Source organism: Tenrec ecaudatus (genome assembly GCF_050624435.1).
Source record: "Tenrec ecaudatus isolate mTenEca1 chromosome 1 unlocalized genomic scaffold, mTenEca1.hap1 SUPER_1_unloc_13, whole genome shotgun sequence".
In the NCBI taxonomy this organism is placed as follows: domain Eukaryota; kingdom Metazoa; phylum Chordata; class Mammalia; order Afrosoricida; family Tenrecidae; genus Tenrec; species Tenrec ecaudatus.
In genome coordinates this window covers 4,465,249-4,479,929 of record NW_027457553.1, presented here as the reverse complement: position 1 = coordinate 4,479,929, position 14,681 = coordinate 4,465,249, and positions in this window count along the sequence as shown.

Here is a 14,681-nt window from a genome sequence, read left to right as displayed (position 1 = left end):
ATAGAAGTCTAAAGAAAGGCACGCACAGATGTAAATATTTTTATCTGTGAGCATGGGGAAATACACCTATGTCCATATCTTTATAGGTGTCCTATTAAGGTAGCAGATGGCCTTTGGGCCTCCACTCAAGGACTCTCTCATTGCAAGAATACCTTGTTCTATTACATTGGCATTCTATGATGCTCACCTTCCCGACACGTTCCCTGAAGTCTAAGCGGTTGCATAAGCAAAAGTGGTCAAGAGAGCTGATGGTGCCCTGCTATCAAAAGATATGGCGTCTGAGGTCTTAAAGGCCTGAGGGGTAAGCAAGCGGCCATGTAGCTCAGAAACAACAGAGCCCACATGGAATAAGCATACCAGCCTGTGCGATCACGAGGTATCAAAGGGATCAGGCATCATCAGCACAAAAAAATCTCATTGCGAATGAGCAGGGAATGCTGGATAGAGAGCCAAAGCCCATTTGCAGTACACTGGACATTCCCTTAAGTAAGGTCTTGGGGAAGAGACAAGCCTACACAGGGTACTAGACAGCAACGGTGAAACACAACTTTCCTCTAGCTCCTCAATGCTTCCTCTCCCCTCACTATCAAGATCCCAATTATAACTTTCAAATCTGACTAGACCAGAGAATGTACACTGGGACAGATAGGAACTAGAAACACAGGGAATTCAAGGTGGATGAGCCCTTTAGGACCAGTGTTATGAATGGGGATGCTGGGAGGGTGGAGGGAGGGTAGGCTGGCACCAGGGAACCGATGACAAGGATCTACATAAAACCTCAAAAGAAAAGGGGGTGAAGGGGGACATCAGACAGTGCAAGATATGACAAAATAATAATTAGTAAATGATGAAGGATTGATGAGGAGGGGTAGTGAGAATGGGGGCGGGGGGAATGAGGAGCTGAGGCCAGGGGCTTGGGTGGAGAGAAGATATTTTGAGAATAATGAGGGCAATGAATGTACAAATGTGCCTTATATCAGTGATGTTTGCACGTATTGTGGTTATTGTTGTATGAGCCCCTATAAAAGGAGAGAAAAAAAAGACCCTGGCAGAGGGCTGATGCTAGGATGATCTCAGGCTGGATTAGACCAGCAAAAGCAGGTGCTGCAGTCGCCTCACCCTGTGTCTATTCCTATGTGAGGCATGAAGCTTAGGGTCCACAGCCCCGGCAGCTGGACAGTGAGAGAGGCAGGGCTCTGAGGTCATTCCACAGGGGGAATGGCCCTCCGGTTACTGTAGGGCCCACCCTCCTGGGTAGTCCTGCTGTCTGGGGCACCTCTTTCACGGAGCCCACACCAGGGGAGCTCTTCAACTCATGGGGGATTGGCAGGAAGCCTCTGCTCATGCACACACACCACCACCTAGCTGGAGGACCTCGGTGAACAAAGCCTGAGGCAGACAACAAGCCCACTAACTGATCCTGTGAGAGATATAATCAGGATCCAGAAACCGTCAAGTGGGAGTAAGGGGCAGCATACCTGGGTCCCAGCCCCTCCCACTGCCCTCTGCAAGGGGTGACATTCCAAAGCACAGTGTTTTCCAAAAGCACTGTCAGGACTTTGGAATGGGCAGCTCATTTGTGGACATGGATACTATGTGATCCAGACATACTACCTCCTCTGATCCTGTCAGCCGAGACTAAAAACCCTTCCAAGCAGAAAGCCATGCATCTGAACAGTATCCACCAGCCACTCACGTCCACTCCTGCTGCCTCCAAAGAGCTTTCCTGAGTTGGTCAGATCTCTCTGGGGACAGATATCCCTCGGTCCTTGGTTCTGCGTGAGAAAGAATTCACGCCAAAGCCTGGTTTGTGATCCAAGTGAGGTTTAGGAGAGTTAGGGAGGTGTGGTGGGCAACCCTGGTCGATCCTAGTGGCTGAATTGAATATACTTGGCCTAGGTGGGTCGATGCAGGTGCAGCGCCCACCCAGGTGGACCTGCCCTTCCTGGCCGGAAACCTGGACCTCTGAGCACGCACAGTGTGCCACTCCTTCCTGGGCCGCTAACTGGGCCCTCTGAGCATGTGTAATGGACACCCCAGTCCCTATGCTAGCTACCTAACATTTCCACCCTGAAGAGATGTGGACCCAAATCTTTGGGGTACTGGGCGACGACATCTCTAGCTACTTCCTGCTGGCAAAAGGGGCGAAGTGGAGCTTTGGGTCCACACCCTTCCTGCTCTGCTGGGAGGGGTTGTCCATTCAGCGCTAGGATGGATAAGGTTGAAGTGGTCCAGGAGATGGTGGTCCTGGAGCTGGCACACTTGGATTAGGGGCTTTGGTAACTTGAGAACTTCTGGAAAAAACAACAAACGCACAAAAGGGTGAACAGTTTAACTGAGACAAGGCTAGGATTGTGAGGTGGGAGTGCCCTTGAAAGTAGGTGAGTATCACAGGAAGTAAGTAAAAATCTTAGGATTATCAGGCGTGTGTGTTTGTTCATTCTAAGTACCAGCACGGGGGTAAAAGCATTCACAATTTCCCCTAGGGGGGTCCAGGGTTTGGGCACTACTGGGTGCAGTGGGATCACCGCTTCACTTATGATCCTAAGGCATTGGCCCCTCTGATAAGAACCATCCTTCTTTTTCACCCTATAACGCCTCACTTTTAAATTTTTGGGCAAAAAAATTTCATTTTGATTCATTACTTTCATAGTTATCAATATATATACATTTATATTCATTTCATTAAATGTTAGGGAAAGGTCATGCTCGGCGTTATAGGTTTAAATTGTAATATTGGGATGCTACAGGCAGATTCAACAGGGATCAAAAGTAGAGTAACTGCCTGTGTCATTTTTAATTTTCTCGGGTTCCATTTGAGTAAAAGGCTTGTAAGTTACCCTGGGACCAAATGCCCCTGGTGCCTCTACTAGGGGTAGAATGTTCAGGGAGGGTTCAGGGCTGGGACAATAGTGACCTGAAGTCCAGGATCCCTTAGGGCAGGGGTCCTCAAATTGTTTACACAGGGGGCCAGTTCATTGTCTCTCCGACCGTTGGAGGGCCAGACTATGGTTTTCAAAAAACCTATGGACAAATTCCTATGCACACTGCACGAGTCGGCTGCTAAGCAGGACAGGCAGTGGCAGCAAAAACACCCCAGAGTGGAATAAATGGCATGGCGCCACATGTGCCCCATGGACCACAGTTTGAGGACGCCTGCCTTAGGGGTTCCTGGGTGCACTGGGGATGAAGGTCTCCTACTGCTCCTCGAGAGGAGAAATGCTCTAAGTCCTGGCATCTCCACCCACTTTCCCGACACTCTACCGAACTGTTCCCGGTGAATCACGGTTGGAAGGGAAAGCGTACCATTCTCTGCCCACCATTCTCCTTTCTCAAAACGATACTGTGTCCAAATAGAGTTGCAAAGTGAATCTATCAGCTTTTGTTTGCCCAGCCTCTCTGTATCAATTCTATCCCAATTGGACACGATTCATGCAAGGGGGCAATTCCTGAGCATCAAGCTGCTAAGTCCCATCTAGAAAGCACAAAACAAGGAGGCGATTGACAGCTTGCTGCCTCCAGGTCAATAACCCCCACTTTGAGAGCGCACCCCTGGGTTGCCCTGAATCTCATGCCTCAGCCCGAGGGAAGGGGTCAAGGGCTAGTCGCCGAGGGCGACCTTTAGGTCCAACCATTTTTCTGGACAACAGGCTAGGAGGACCATTGCTTGGGATGGCTCCAAGGCCCTCCAAGACGCCTGCTGGCGGGGCTGACGCTCAAATCTCTGAAGGGAAGGGACACGTGGCAGCTCAGGGAACCTTAAGGGAAATTGGAATTTCTGGCTGGAACATCATGGCACAGGAGCTGTGTATTAAGTAAGAGCTGTCCCCAAAAGTGCCTGAAGCAGCATCGCTGAAAGCCTAAAGGTAACAGTGACTCCGCCTAGGCTTCCGAACGCCATTGGCCTAAGCCTGGGCCACGGAAAACCAGCCTGTAAGAAGGAACAAACCAAATCTGGAAGAACACTAGCCCTATAACGCCTCAAGTTTTAAATTTAGGAAATATTTTTTTTTTGGTTTTTATTCTTTACTTTCATAGTTATCAATATATATGGCATTCAAAATATATTTTAAAAGCATAAAATTTTCAGTGTTTTTGAAATGTGACCAAATTGTCACATCTATAATTTGGGTACCAGATACGTTTTCATTAAGAATTATGACAATTTTGTGCTTGGCGTTATAGGGCTAGAGCAGCTTGTTTGAAAAACCAGGAGAAAGGCAAAGGGAATGGAGGGGATAAGGGAAACTTTTGGCTCCCGGGACCAGGCAGGGCTAACTCCCAGCCCTCTTCACCCAGCTCCCTAGGCAGCGCCCTTCCACATGTTTGGACTGGTGGGTGCCATCTTGACCATGGTCACAGACCCTGTTACCTCTCGGCTACAATGGCGACTGTGTAGGATCTCTGGGAAAAGCTGAAACAGCTTTGACAAGAGTGAAGCCATTTGGGGCTGACAGAAGCCACCATGAAAAGAAAATAAAGTAGCTAGGAAGTGTAAATGAACTAGCTGATATTGGGGAGGTAGGCTGTGCAGACGTCGCCCAAGGGAATGTCATGAAGGAAATGGGTGTTCAGAAGGCTTGCGAGAACGACCAAAGCAGTTTTGGTTCAACTAAGAATGGCTAACCCTAATACCCCGCTTCTCACTCGCCTAGTCCTGAGGAAGTATCCATGTACCTACTATACAAAACAGTGACATTGGAAAAATCAGTGCCTTGAAAAGCTCAGGAGAGGCAGACGAGCCACCACTAGAGGGAACGGGCCTAGTCCTCGCCTAGAAAAATCGAAGCTACAGACAATAATGCTCGAAGCTGAATAAAGGTGTCCAGGCTCTGTTTCACTTGACCCCAAAGAGCCCATGCTCACTCTCCATGTAGGGAGCCAGCCAGTAAATTTCTAGGTGGACAAAGGGCTCACCTTCTTGGTTTCAGAAAAGACTACAGGTGCCTGGTCAAAAGGAAAGGCTTTCATTACAGGGGCCCCAGGGCAGACCCAAGCACACCCATGAACAACGGCCAGAATAAGAGATTTAGCACAAGAGACAGTTACACACACTCTCCTTCCTGGTAATGCCTCAATGCCCCTTTCCCCTAATTGATCGTGACTTATTATGAAAAATGGCAGCCATAATTACTTTCTCATCTGCTACAACCACCTTAACCCTTGAACTTGAAAAGCCAAAAGTTTTGCTCACCGCTCCAATGTCAGAGTGATATGTGTTTTATCAAGGAGCAGAAGAGACCTGCTCAAAGGAACTTCTTGATAATTCGCTAAAAGATATTCCTTTTGTTTGGGCAGAGAACAACCTGCCAGACCTTTCTGAACTTCAGGTGCCTGGGGTCGTACAACTTCTGAGCTCAGCTACACTGGTATGTCAAGCTAACCCTACTCCCTGGATAGCAAAAGTGGGTATTTCTGTTCCCATTTGCAGACTAAAGAGGACAGGCATTTGGGTCCTCTGCAAGTCCACATGGAATGCTCCCCTGCTGCCCATGCAGAAGCCGGGAACTGAGGACTTCCAACCGGTGCAGGATCTCAGAGAGGCAAATGAGAGGATAGAAACTGGCCACCCCACGTGCCAAACCCCGAGACCCTCCTGAGTACTATCCCGTCAAACTGAAGTTGTTATACTGTTTTGGACTTAAAGGATGCTTTGTTCTCCATACCCGTGTCCCCTGCACATCAACCCAGTGAAGACTTACAGGGACACAAGGAGGAACACCCCCAAACCACCTTGCTCCAGTATGCAGATGACCTCCTCCTGGCCTCCGAAACCCTGGAGGAATGCCAACGGGCTACCAAGGACCTGATAATAGTCCTTGGCCCATTGGGGTACAGGGTATCTGCAAGAAAGGCTCAACTGTGTGTCCATAAAACTGTATACCTAGGCTACCCACTGGAGGAGGGAAAACGGACCTTGTCCCCCAGCCGCACTGAGGCGATCCTCAAAATCCCAGTCCCTGAGACTAAGAGGCAGTTGCAAGAGTTTCTAGGAGCTGTGGGGTACTGTCCATTGTGGAATTTGGGATTTGCAAAAACAACGAAACCCCCATATGCAAGTACTGGGGAAAGGAAAAAGAACTTAAATGGACTGAAGTAGAACAACAAGCGTTTGAATCCTTTAAAAAGTCGCTCATATGGGCAACCTCTCTTGCCCTACTAGACATAGTAAATCCCTTCCAATTGTCTATGTGAGGCCAGAGGCACAGCAAAAGAAGTGCTAACTGAGAACTTGCGGCCATGGAAGAGACCTATGGCCTATCTTTCAAAGAAACTGGACTCTGTAGCTGCAGGATGGCTGAGCTGCATGCGAGCTGAGGCTGCCACGGCCATCCTAGTCACAGAAGCTAGGAAGCTTACACTGGGACAGGATATTGCTGTGGTAGGGGGACCTATGGTTGAACCACTCCTAACCAGTCCCCCGGACCGGTGGATCTCGAATGCCAGGACTATACCACAAATCCCCAAGGTAGTGGCTGTGACCATGCCATCCCCAGTGTTACAGCCACAACCTACATACTCAGAAAATGATCTAAAGATAAGCCAAGAGCTGGCCTGCCAAAAAGACTGGGAGCATCCAGGGTGGCTGCTCCATCCTGATGGAAGAAGATTCATGCCAGAAGCTCTGGGAGAGATTTGATTCAAGGACTACATGAAGGTATGCATTTGGGATCCTCTCTAAACTGTCTCAGTTGCTTCTCAGGCACTTTTACATACCCAGGCTTGGACACTGGGTGGCAGATGTCACCCACCGTTGATTGCACTGTGCTCAGGTAAACAACCCCAGAAAGAAAAGGAGCAACCCCAACCATGAGCTCGAGGTAGTAGTCCTGGAGAATTCTGGAAGGTGGACTTTATGGATATCAAACTAAAAAAGTATGGCTACCGATATTTGCTGGTGTTCGTAGACACCTGTTCTGGATGGGTGGAAGCCTTCCCAACAAAGAAGGAAACTGCTGCCACTGTGTGTAAATTATTAGTAACTAAAATTGTCCCTAGATTTGGCCTTCCCACCACCTTGGGGTCCAACAATGGCCCAACATTTATTGCTCAAATTACTAAAGTCTTAGCAATGCTTCTAAATATTAACTGGAAGCTCTTCAGGGCAAGTAGAAAAAAATAAACAGAACCCTAAAGGAATTGTTCGTTAAGTTGCATTTAGGACCTGGTGAGAACTGGGTTGATCCTTACTTTACCTTTTGCCCTACTTCAAGTCTGATGCACTCCCTATGGGAAAAGCATGTCCCCATTTGAATTTATGTTTGGCAGACCTTCCCCAAATCCTCCCAAGATTGAAGGAAGTAGAAATAATGGAAGTCACTAAACGTTCCCTCATCGAGTGCCTGCAGGCTGTGCAACAGGTGAGAAACAAATCATCTGCTCTGACACCTTCATTTTGGGCTTAACCAAGGGAAAGGGAACAGGCAGCCAACAACGTGCAACCAGGAAACTGGACATGGGTAAAGAAACACCAACCTGACACCATAGAACCTAGGGGGACTGGCCCATACCAAGTGATACTTACAACACCACTGCTGTTAAAATAGTGGGGAGGGGGCCGTGGATTCATCAGTCATAAGTAAAAAAAAAAAAGCCCTCCCCGAGCATATCCTGAAAAGATGGACACCCAGAAAGACGGAAAATCCCTCAAAATTAAGGCTTTACAGAACTTAATTGTTTCTCTCCGAGTATTGCTGACAGCACCCACTGTTTCCCCCAAGCAGAAACACATCTGTGGACTGCTATTCTAACCTCCAGCAGTGAATATGTAACCTCTTATACTGGGTATGACCCCCTGTTTTCATTTTGATTTGTTTGATTTGCTAGGAAAGAATTGGCATTCTGGATCCTTTAAAGGTAAAGGGCACAATGGGACCTATACTGGAATCCCGTCCTATGGGTGCGGAATACCCTCTATAGAAAGAAGGCTCCAAACAAACCATGTCTATATATGCCCGGCTCATGGACTTCCTAACTGCCAAGGGGAGGGACATTATCATTGTGCAGCTTGGGGTTGTGAAACTATCATTTTCAGGGTGGAAACTTGTTAAAGATGACCCTATTATTTTTATAAGAATGAGACTCACGTTGGAAGGGTTTGATCCCACTACGTGTATGGTTTCCAAATGTAACCCAATAAGAATTGGATTCAAGCGTTATTGGGTTCACCGGGAAAACATGGGGAATTCAACATTATGTAAATGATAGAGATCCCGGGAAAACCTTTTCTATCCAGCAAAGTAAAATATGGCAACCTGCCATCCGTACAAAGGCCCAAACCTCGGGATAAATCCTGAAGAGCCACAGCTGGTGTCATTAAGATTCCTTTGCCGCACCCTCCAGACTCTCCAGTAACTTTCCCGTTCACTGCCAGCCCAACTCACAGGGCCCTTCTCATTCAGGAGCCACCTCAAGGTTCTGTGTTTGATTCTCGGGATGCTGTATTCCAATTTATGAACTCAAATCCTCACCTCACAGCTGATTGTTGGCTTTGTCTGAACCCTGCTTCCCCTTACTATGTAGGCACAGGTACAAATAGCACTATTGGTACAGAGTGTAATCCAATTAGAAATGTTAGTAAAAAGGATTACACAAAGCAGCAGTCTATAGGTGATGTTAGTATGGACTCAAGTCTAAGCTCACTTTAAAAGATTTGCAAGGGCAAGGACTGTGTTTTTATTCATCTAAGTATCCCTTTAATATATCAAGATATCGAGATTTTTGCCTTCAAGCTGTTCCCATTGAACCAAATGTTGATCCTAATTTGTTATCTGCTCCAATGAGTACTTGCTTTACTTGTTCCACAGGACGAACACCCTGTCTCTTTTCCCCAGTATTAGTAGCGGACCCGGGTATTTGTGTGCTAGTGCATGTTAGTCCTCAAGTGTACCTGTGTTCTGGTGAAGGAGGTGTAGGGATAACTTTGGAATTTCCGGATGAGTTCAAAGAGCCCCAGTATTGGTCCCACTGGTAACAGGGCTTGGGATTATGGGATTAGCTGCAGTCGGGTCAGTTGCTTTAATACAAGGAAACTTAAACTATCAGATTCTTAGTCAGCAAATTGCTTTAGATCTACAGGGATTAAAAAAAAACCTGTCTCCCATTTAGAAAGATCCCTAGACTCCCTTGTGGCAGTTGTGTTGCAAACCCGCTGAGGGCTTGACTTGCTCTTTTGGAAACAAGGAATGCTGTGCACAGCATTGGGAGAAACTAATTCTATGCAAAGCATTCGGGAATCAATAAAGATAGATGAGCCCTGGTTAGGAAAGGATTAGAACAAAGAGTCAAGAAAAGAAATGGAGGAACCAATTGGTTTGAAAAGCTACTTAATGGGTCAGCCTGGCTAACTACCCTATGAACGGCCCTAGCCGGCCCCTAATCCTCCTCCTGCTAAGCCTCACATTTGGCCCAGTAATAACCAATAAGCTAGTGGCATTCCTTACACAGAAAGTACAAGCCACAAAACTCTTAGTGCTGAGCCCACCATACACTGGGCTGGCTACCGAAGATTCAATGATTTGAACTTGGCTAAGAACAGGAGAGAATATAGCAGCTCTGGGCAAAGCTTAAATAGCCTTGACAAGAGAAGTCATTTTGAGCTTTCAGAAGCCATTATGAATGGTAAATAAACTAGCTATGAACTGCCAATGAACTAGCTGATACTGGGGAGTTAGGCTGTGCAGACGTAGCCCAAGGGAACGTACAGAAGGAAATGGATGTTCAGAAGGCTTGCGAGAAGGACCAGAGCAGTTTTGGTTCAACTAAGAATGGCTAACCACAATACCCCGCTTCTGAGCTCTGCCTGCTTGCACACCTGCACATTGCAAAAGTATAAAAACCTTTGGAAAATTAGACTGGGGGGCCGCTCAGTCTCCCCTCAAGAGAGCTGATGGTCTGGTCCCTGCGCAGGAAATGACACTTGTTCTGCTGAACTTTCCGGCAGTCTGGGCGGTTTGCTGTCTGGGAATGGAGTGTAGCTACAACAGACACAGGTGGTGCCATTCTGCCTGAGAGTGGAGTCACGTGGCTGGGAAAATGGAGGCCGCAGGTTGCGGCCTAGCGGAAAGCCAGCCTGGAGCCGGCCACCCAGCCAGAGTCCTGCCCAAACCAACAGGGTGGACGCAGGCGCCCCCAGGCCTGCTGCTTGCCGGAGCCGCGGCACAACACTGTGTCCCAGTCTTGGCACAACAGACTCCATTTTGAGTCCTGCACCTCCATCTTAGCTCTCAAGGCTGAACCCTAACCGACCTCCCCTCCCCAACCCCAAATTCCTGGAACCAGCTCGTCCCAAAGCCAGAATGTTTTCTGAAGATAATGGTCACTCCATCCTTCCTTGACATATAGATAAGATTAATGACCTTCTCCCTTCTGAAGCGCCTGTGTGTGCAGAACCTCACCAGCTATGATCCTCCCCAGCTGTGCCTGCCAGCAGTGGGCATAAAAACGCTGCCAGGATTTTTTCCCCCTGCGCGGCTTCAATAGCTCAATACCCTGAGTTGCTGAACCCGCCCGCAAGCTTCTCAATAAGGCCTGCTTCTAAAACTTCGTTAATTGCATCTTTGATTCCGTTTTCACGTCCAAATAAACCTTATACACTGAGCCTCGAGAAGGCTTTGGGAGTCAAAATCCTCCCAGCCTCCAGGCAGCAGCCTCCCAGCCCCCTCACAAATGCAGCCCGGGAAGGCAGGCGAGTTCCCGGGAAAGCAGGCACGTCAAGTCCCGCACACCAGCAAGAAACGGCACAAAGACGGACACCAGCAAGAAACGGCACAAAGACGGACACCAGCAAGAAACGGCGCAAAGACGGACACCAGCAAGAAACGGCGCAAAGACGGACACCAGCAAGAAACGGCGCAAAGACGGACACCGTGAATTCAACCCAACAATTCTCCCGAGGGTGGTGAGGTAAAAGGAGCCCAGAGGGGCCCCCAATCCGTGAGACCAACATGGGAGAGCCCACTCCTGGGGCCGGCTTACCTCATAGCTCCGAATCACACAGCTCCACTTCTTTTCGACCTCTCCGGGGACAGGTGTGCCTTGGTCCTTGGCTCCACGCGAAAAACAGCTCACGCCGAGGCCTGGTTTGGGATCCCCGTGAGTTTTATGAGCGGTTAGGGAGGCGTGGTCGATGACGTGGGTCGACCCCATTGGCTGAATTGTTGAATTGAATTCACCTGGCCTAGGTGAGCCAATGCAGGTACAGCGCCCATCCAGGCATAGCTCCCCCTCCTGGCTGGAAACCTGAACTTCTGAGCATGAAGTGAGCCACTGCTTCATGAGCCGGTAGCTTGGACCTCTGAGCATGTGTAATAGGCCTGCCAATCCCTATGCTAGCTCCCTAACAGGTTTTCCAGCCAAAGTTCTGCCTTCTGGAGCTGTTCTACAGAAAGCACTTAGTTCCTGACCCCTACGCATTCGGGGTAATGGATGCCCTCGCTTCCGTGCTTGCTTCTATGTCATTCTGGAATGGTCCTTGTTTCACAGGTCGGCGAGGTCAGGAATTCTGGGCTGGTTGGCTACCAAGCACAAAATAAATAGCCAACAGATTGAAATCTCAACCCCTATATTGGTTTATTATCGACCACACAAACTTGTCTTCTGGAACTTCCCTCCTAAATTTCTGAACCCTTGAACTCCTTGACACATGTACTTGGAAAGCAAGGATTCCAAACTCTGATCACCATATCTGACTGCTCCCCCAGTCCCTCTGCACTGTCAACCAGCAAAGTCGGGCCTCTCCATTTCTCAGAAGCTGCAGATTGTTACGTGACATCACCCTGTGTTTAAATGTTAGTGATTATGCCATTTAAAAAACAAATGTGTGAGCCAACTAGGGGCAAACAAGACTCGTTTCAAACACCAGCTCTGTCTCCTCTAAGGGCCCATGTACAACTGCGACAACACAACAGTGGGTCCTGCTGGGTCTCCATTAGCATCTGGGAGGAAGGTTATTTATTACAGGGAATCCTACCTTTGTCCCTTGGTATTAATTGCAGACTCACTGGGTGACGGATTCACTTTGTCAAACTCCGTTTGGTATTGCTCCATCCCTCCATTATTCTCCCTAATGACAAAAATAATTAACACATTCATATAAAAGCACAGGATGAGGATGGCTTTAATTTATGCATCTAGTTCAGGGTCATCCCTCTTATCAATATATGACAATCTAATGAGGCTTAATTAAAAAGTAGCAGTGAAGCAATTTAGGAAACTGAGGGATTGTCACGAGTCCTGGTTGTGACAGCATGTTTTGTGCACCATGGAAGATAACAGATTTGTCTTCTGTAGTATCTCATATCCATCATCCCCAAACTACCTGCTCTTAGGGGTAGAGAGAGCGAGCTTGTCTTTGAAAAAAGTGCCTGGGTTTGGTAGCTGCTCACAGGATGGCAGGTGTAATGTATTATGAGAACTTAACAAGGCTCTGAGAACATGGCTATTGGAAGGTCTGACTGGAGGGCAAGGTCATGGCCCTGAAGGATTCAGGATCCAGAAGTCAAGTCAGAACTGGATGCCAGAGACTTTCTCAATCCAGCCCTCTTTGCCCCTCCCCTAAGGCCAATACATTTCTAAGGGTTATGGATTCTACTTCAGAATCTTTCTCAAACCCAGGGCCCTCTTCACCATTATTGTCTAGACCTGGTCACCTCTTGCCTTATAAATAAAAATATGGGTTTATTGTAAGTCTGGGTCTGTTAGGTTTCTCGGGTGGGAAATGTCTCGGTCCTTGGCTACACACTGGAAAGAAATTCACACCAAAGCCTGGTTGGTAATCTGAGTGGGTTTATATACATGAGAGAAGAAGGTTCCGGCGTTACACTAAACTGAACACGGGCACCCTTATGACACTGCACACTCAGCCCTGCTGAGTGGAAGGCAGAGAAGCAGCTGAAGGGAAGGGGCGGCGGTCTCCAGATTCCAGCCTTTTAAGGGTTTTCAGCTGGGAGGCGTCAATTAAGCTCTCCAGGCTTGGGCTTAGCCCGCATTGGCTTCCAACCTCCTGTAGGGGGCCCCCTAAGCATGGAGAGGAACAACCCCTTGTCTTGCTACCTAACCGGTCTACATTCCTGCATGGCTACATTGAGATGGAACTAGCCCCTTTAGACAGCCTGAGGGGTTCACCAGGAGACACGGGCCCCAGTGTTCCCTGTGACCACCTTAAACCTTAAACTACTATTGGAGTTTATATTACCTGTGTGGGTCTCTGGGCATGGGACGTTTCCATGCCAGAGACCTGAAGTTACACAAATAGGCATCCAGAACAGAACTCATACAGGCTCTAATAAGATGCTCGGATGCTTCTCGCTAGGATGAGAATTTAACGAAGTGTGTGAGCAGTTCAGATCTTGTAAGGGAGAACAGGTCAGTAGGGTATCCAGAGAAGAGAGCAAACGTCAGGGGAAAGGGAGGGCCCCACAGACATCTGTGCTCTGTGTTTGGCCACAAGACAAGAAACCGGATCTCCTTGCAAAAGAAAGCAGAACAGCAAGTCCCTCAGAACTACGACATATTTAAACATGACCTATACAACACTCGGTTCTGGGAGGCGCCTTGGAAAACCATAAAAGCCCTAAAAGAGGGGCAAGGAGGAAGCCCAAGTCTTTGATTTTCCCTGCTGTGCTTTCAGTGTTGAAATGTCTGTGCACGGAGCCTTTGAAATTTCAGAATCAGAGAGTGGATTCACAAGCCAAGCTCCTGCTTTATTCTTCAATGCATTTGGGCCCAGCTTCTCCTTGGTGAGACATGTAACAGAAATTCTGGACTTAGGAGCCACTTGGTCCTTGGACACTAGGAGATTTCAGTGGAATCTGAAACAGGGCTCTAACCACCAGCTGGACTGGCTTAGGAAGCCCAAGTATTCATTCTCCCAAACACCAACCTCCCGTTGCTCTTCATCTGCCTGCACCTTGTTCAGCTTTAGTTGTCCGTGGAAGCGTTTGGCACCCATCTGATGCTTCGGAACCCAGAAAGGAGGAAAGGTAAAACTGGGATTCAAATGAAACAGACTTAAGCAGGACCATAGCCAAGATGTGCCCAGGGCTCCTCGCAGCATTTGTCACCTTCATTTCCCTCTTCGGACTCAGACGTGGCAAGGTTCAGAAACAAGCTTTACCAGAAAGAACAGCTGTGAACCCAGCCTGCTTCCAAGTGAGAAAAAGCCCTTTACACATGAGTTCCTGAGGTCAAACCAGCCCTGTGCGTCCCCACCCCTCCCAGAGTCCCTGGCTCTCTGGAGAAGCATTAAAGCAAGTGGAAGCAGAGATTTGCTCAGAATACAAAAATCGTTTTTCACAATAGCACGGCACGTTCTGGATGGCAATCACGGCTTCACAAACCATATCTGTCCTCCAGCCATAATGTTGGCGCCTCAGTGACCATGCACATACATTGTGTGGCGAGACTCAGAGCCTATTCCATTTGTGGTCAATTGTTTCCTCCCTCTCCATACTTTGCACTTAGGAGACATGCTCTCTGGAGGTGGTTGAGGCTTGTCTTGTCACCAATAATCATCTCCTACACCTTCCTTTACAGTCACTAATTTGATGTGCTCACTCAAAGAAATGCCAATAATATGAGGTTTCAGAGGAGAGCTCCTAGAGCTCCCCCAGACAACAAGGAGGCCGAGTGTCACCGTCATTATCCTGAGCTGGGAGGGGGCACTAGTGTTCTGGAAGCTG